At 41.3% G+C, this 6,170-nt stretch overlaps 1 non-coding gene across 1 annotated transcript; it reads left to right on the top strand.

The window, feature by feature from the left end:
- The first annotated feature begins 5,710 nt into the window (after positions 1-5,710).
- On the top strand, positions 5,711-5,772 carry LOC130029039 (U7 small nuclear RNA). Its single transcript, XR_008793256.1, has one exon. It is a non-coding gene; the product is annotated as a U7 small nuclear RNA (small nuclear RNA).
- The last annotated feature ends 398 nt before the right edge of the window (positions 5,773-6,170 follow it).

Here is a 6,170-nt window from a genome sequence, read left to right on the forward strand (position 1 = left end):
GGCCTGTTTTTACTGAGAGAACCACAGAGATCCGCCTGCTGGCCTATTCATCCAGGGTCTATAGGATTAATTATTATCTGGCTTGCTGTGATCAATTTCAGAACTCAAACCACAGCTTCAGGATTTGGCATTGCTGCAGTTTCATTGAGAATGAGGTCATCAATATGAGGTAGCTGGCAAGATTCATAATAGAATAGACATATTTTTAGGCTGTTGGGATAGCTCAGTGGAGCAAGCATATGACTTCAACGGTGGAGGTCCAGGCTCCATCCCAACCACCACATCTATGGTCTCTCGACAACTTAGGAGGAAGTCCAGAGCCTGATGCTGGGAATGCAGGAACTTAATCTCCCTAGACACTGAAATGAGTCAAATGAAAACTTAAAAAATTCTAGTATTTTTCATAATAGTGGAATACTGTGAGTGTGCCTTCTCTAGAAAGTTAGCACAAGTCTTAATGGTGTCAGAGAACTGGTTTGTGGGCCCTAGTGATAGTGCAGTGGAAGGGCACTTGCTTTGTATGAAGTGGAAATCTGGGTTCCATCCCCATCACCCATGTGGTTCCTGGCGCCCCACTACGAATCATCGCAGAGCACTTCTTCGTGTGCCCCTTCCCAAATTGATACAAAGAAGAAAACAAAAACAATAAAAAACTCACTGATCCTGAAAATGATGTGCTTGTTCTGAGATCTTTCACATGACCCTTGTGGTCCATCTCGGCATGTCGTGTGCAGGCCTGCTCGGGTCACTAGCACTGCGTCCATTCTTCCACAAAGTCCCGAACAGTGATTTAAAGGCCCAGAGAGAAGATCGTTAGTGACTTCCTGGGAGGAACAAAGGACTCCTAATACCCAAATCTGAGAGATTTGGGGACATCAGTTCTTCAGACACCCTGGGCAACTGAGTAAAGGTTTGAACAAAGCATATACAAAGTGGTTCTTTGAAAAAAATCTCTGTAGCGACTTATATGCTGCCCGGTCTTATGTGCTCCTTATGCCCAGGGGCACAAGCACGTGGAGTGCCCCAGCACATGTGTCGCCCTCTTGAGATGTGTACTTTCATACTTCCATGTCTAATACTGGGATGTGTGTAGGGGTTCTCCCCAAGGGCGGAGAGGCCTGTGTTCTTTCTTGAACGCGTTACTCCCTCTCTCTGATTTTCTTCTCTTCCTCACTCACTTCCCCTCAACACCTTCAAAAGCCCCTCCAAATATAATCTGTTTTACTTGCCAAAAAATCTCTGCAGCTGTCCACAGGTACTGTTGTGCTTCAGTCCACATCAAATATCACATGAGCCTCAAAGTTTTTGAGGTCATGAACCAAGGAGACAAGGAGACGTCAACAAATAAATTTTGGAGGAGTGTATTCACAGCATCTGGAGGGCAGTCCTGCTAGGCAAGAGCATCAGCCTCCCACCACAAGCACAGGCGAGGAAAAAACACATCCTACACACGTGTCATTTTCATAAGCACCCACAAAATTAGTTAACTCATATGTCCCATATCCTGACACCTGTTAGGGTCCGAGATCATGACAGCCTCACCTGTCAAGGAGAACTCTGAGAGACCAAGTCCATGCAAAAGCAAGAGGTTTATTTGAGCATGCTTGGGCTCACAGCATGACCGCAAACCATCAGTGACAGAGAGCCCCGAGCCTCTTCAAAGGGGCTTTTTATAGGCCATCTTCCCGCGCATTTCAGAAATGCCCACGCACAAATCACCCAATACATTTGAATTATCACATTAGATACTGCACGCAGGCAGCCAGTCATTTTGCAACAAGCCATCAGCACCAGCCACTCTCTTCTGTACCTGTCACCAGGCCATCCCACCGGGCAGTCAATTACGCCTTTTCGGGTTTTATGGCCCTATTAGTTGAATTCCAGGGCAAGAAAATACCTCATTAGGCCTTCTCTGAACTTGTGGCCTTATTAGGCGGATTCCATGGCAAGGAGATGCCTCATTAGGCCTTTTCCAGCCTTGTGGCCTTACCTGGCGAATTCCAGGGGCAAGGAGGAGATGGGGGTACCTGGTGTTGTCAACCTGCCGCAGCTGCAGGGGGGATATGGGCTGGGACTTGCTTTGCTAGGGCCCACTTGTCATGGGGCTATCTTTCAACACCCAGTAAATTTACGTCGACATAAAGTGAAGCAAGCCTTGACATAGAAAATAATAAAACTGATTATACAAAGCAATCAAGTATTGATCATAAACCACACCATTCTTGTGCACCCTAAGCCATTGTTCCTATTTCACTCCATGATTGGCAGGTGCCCTTGTGAGGGATTGCAAGAAATTAAGTCTATAAATACAGATATCAACTCTTCAAACTAAAAAGTAAACTTCTAAAATAACTAAGTTTTGTGTTTTACTATTAAACACTGTACTACTTTAGCACTGTCGTCCCATTGTCCCACTGTTCATTGATTTGCTCCAGCAGGCACCAGTAACGTCTCCATTGTGAGACTTGTTGTTGCTGTGTTTGGCATATCGAATGCGCCCCAGGGAGCTTGCCAGGCTCTGCCATGTGGGTGGGATACTCTTGGTAGCTTGCTAGTCTCTCTGAGAGGGATGGAGGAATCACACCCGGGTGGGCTGCGTGCAAGGCAAATGCCCTACCCACTGTGCTATTGCTCCAGCCCTCCATTTTACTATACATTTTATTCATATTTTCCTCTAATAAACTAAAACTCATAGCTGAACAATAGGTCAACACAACTGAAAAAGTGACTTTCTCCTGCACACCCACTCTATAATTCTTCTTGAGCACTGGTTCAAATTTTGAAAGAATTTAATTTTTGCTGCATAATTCATCCACTACTAAACTAATCAATGACCACTCAGCTACAGAGCGAAGAAGGGACTTTCAATTCATGTGGCTGATCTATTTTAGATCCCAGTTGAATTCAGTGCATTGTCGACTTGAGCACTGTTTGAAGAGTTGATGAGCACAGAGCTAAGAGTAGCTTGAGAACACCACTGGATATGAAGATATACAAACACATAGACAGGAATATTGACTACACATAGAATGCTTTCCATTCCTCAATTCCTGAGCATCATTCTGGGTTACCCCAAGGCCCATTCTGGGCTTTTGATTGACTTAGTTTCATGCTCAACTGTTGTAACAGAATACATGAACAGTTGGAGCTACTCCAGCAATTGGAAGTTTTGTGCAATTAAAAAATATCAGTCTGGGGTGGGGGGTGGGGGGTGGGAGGCATACTGGGATCCACGGTGGTGGGAACCGGTCACTGGTGGAGAGATGGGTATTCAAAATAAATAAATAAATAAATTTAAAAAATAAAAATACTTAACATAAAAAATAAAAAATATAAAATAAAAAAAATTAGTCGAACTGGGAGTAGCTGCCCCAGGATCCATGGTTAGAACCCCAGAGGGTTCCCCGAGCCCTGTTCCCCTGAGCAGTCAGGCAAAAGTCTAGAACATTACAGAATATGTCCCCCCAAAAATAAATAAACACAAAACATGATATCTGAATATTAACGCGCAGTAATTTCTGAGCGTTATTTTTTGGTGGTCTTGGTTGGGGGTCAGGGTTGGAGTACTGTACTGGTGGGTGTTTACATGGAAATCCTTGTGAATTTTATTCCCTTAGTGAAAATGTAAACATTTTGCCTCCATAGGCTATGTGTTCAGCCCCTCCCTCTCAATCTATCTGGTACGTGGTGAGCCCCCAATGTCCTGCTAGCAACCAAGCAGATGTCCTGCTAGAAATCCAAGACCAGAAACGGAAACAAAAATTGAACTTTCTCTACCAAAAAAAAAAAAAAAAAGAAAGTCTGGATAGCAAAGAGGATATGTGGAGAGAGATTGACACTGGTGGTTGGATGCATGCTGCAAAATTGTATGTCTAAGACTCAACTAAGAATAACTTTGTAGGGGCTGGAGCGATAGCACAGTGGGTAGGGCATTTGCCTTGCACTCTCCAACTGAGGTTCAATTCCTAGTATCCCATATGGTCCCCTGAACACGGCCAGGAGTGATTCCTGAGTGCAGAGCTAGGAGTAACCTGAGAGCATCGCCAGGCATGACCCAAAAAGAAAAAAACAACCTTGTAATTCATGGTGTTTTAATAAAATTTTTAAAAAAGAAGAGATTGTGCGAACATTTAATAGGTTAACAATACATATAAAAAGCTATAATAATTTCTAAGAGATTAAAGAAGCAAAAATCAATGATAAACAATATTTGAGTCAACATTAGTGTATTGATGGGGGATGGAATTGACTGAAAATTAAAAAATCCTAAATTTTATATTTATTTGGGACAAATACCAAACTACTGATCCGAATTATAATTCGTAAGGTATTTAAGCTCTAGGAAACTTTTAGGTAATGACTAAAAGTTTAAAAATGTCTTATAGTCTCTAAATCAATGGAGAAAAAATGTATATGAGGGAGGAAAATCTCTGTCTAAAAGAATAGGAGTGGGGAAGATGCCAGAATTTATTTTAAAATTAGAGAGGACCTGAGAGATAGTACAGTGGGTAAGGTGCTTGCCTTGCACACAGCCAACCAGAGTTCAATCCCAGGCATCCCGTGTGGTCCCCCAAGTATCACCAGGAGTACTTCCTAAGTGAAAAGCCAGGAGTAACCCCTGAACATTGCTAGGTGTGGCCCCAAAACCAAACAAAGAAATTAGAGTAAGAAAAAACAAATAGCAAAATTGGGTGGCAAAATAAATTCAAATATATGAGGAATCATGATAGATATGTCTTGAATTTAATGTGAAATTGTCAGAGCAGATAAAAACATACAAATTTAAGCTGCATGTGTTTTTTAAGTACAAAAACACATAAAACAATAAGGGGGAAATGTTAGCAATAAATCTAAAGATATATAGTAATATCCACAAGAACGGTCACTGTCACTGTCACTGTCCTCCCGTTGTTCATCGATTTGCTCAAGAGGGCCCAGTAACACTGTGAGACTTGTCACTGTGTTTGGCATATTGAATACGTCACGGGTAGCTTACCAGGCTTTACCATGTGGGAGAGATACTCTCGGTAGTTTGCCGGGCTCTCTGAGAGGGGCGGAGGAATCCAACTCGGGTCCATGTTGGCTGTGTGCAAGGCAAACGCCCTACACACTGTGGTATCGCTCCAGCCCACAAGAACGTCAATGAAAGTTTATTAATACAACACAAAACAGAATTTAAGATAATAAATAGCTCTGTAGCACTGTCCTCCGCTGTTCAACAAATAGTTCGAGCAGTCACCAGTAACAGCTCCATTGTGAGACTTGTTGTTACTGTTTTTTGCATATTGAATACCTCACTGGTGGCTTGCCAGGCTTTGCCCTGTGAAGATAATAAATACAAAATGAAATTAGTATGATTGCTATATATTATTTAAAATTCAGACTTACCAGAAAGATTTAACAATTCCAACTTAAATGCACCTAATAAAGTAGTTTCAAAATATTTCAAGTATTTAAAATTCTTTTATTAAATCACCGTGAGAAAAACAAAGTTGTCCATGATTGAGTTTCAGTATTACAATGCTCAAACACCTGTCCTTTGACCCGTGTACACTTCTCAACACCAATGTCCTCAATTTTCCTCTTTCCAACCCCACCCCAAGTCTGCCTCTGCCACAGACAGACACTTTTTTTAATGTGAAGAACTTAACACCATCGTCTTTGTGGGCAATTCTATCATCACTAATAGGTAAATCAAGAAATTAGTTAAAAGTGTTACAGCTCTTTTAGAATTTGTCTAGCAGTTTTTCTGGTTGCTACTGGAAAGCCCACACTCACCCCCCAAACGAAATGAGTTGTGATACAAAATATTTTAAAAAGCAATAAACTTGTTCGTTTATTTATTTTATTTTTAGAAGCGCCAGGAATCAAATCTGAGTCCTTACACATGCTTTATCACTGAGACATATCCTTGATTCGTAAAATAAGTTCAGTTGTACATACAATACACTGTCCGCCAACAGTGTAGAATGCACATTCTCTCAAGCTCACAGAGAATACTTACAATGACTGGCCAGAACTAATATTAGTACCAAAAAATTAAAATAAAAGCTGGTATCATATAGCCTGATTAAACATAGAACATAATTGTTATAGAGATAACACAAATTCCTGAAAGTAAAAAATAAATTTCTATTTACTCATGAGTAAAAGAAACTAAAATGGAAATT

The sequence above is a fragment of the Sorex fumeus genome, unplaced genomic scaffold, assembly GCF_029834395.1.
Source record: "Sorex fumeus unplaced genomic scaffold, SorFum_2.1 ptg000041l, whole genome shotgun sequence".
Classification (NCBI taxonomy): Eukaryota; Metazoa; Chordata; class Mammalia; order Eulipotyphla; family Soricidae; genus Sorex; species Sorex fumeus.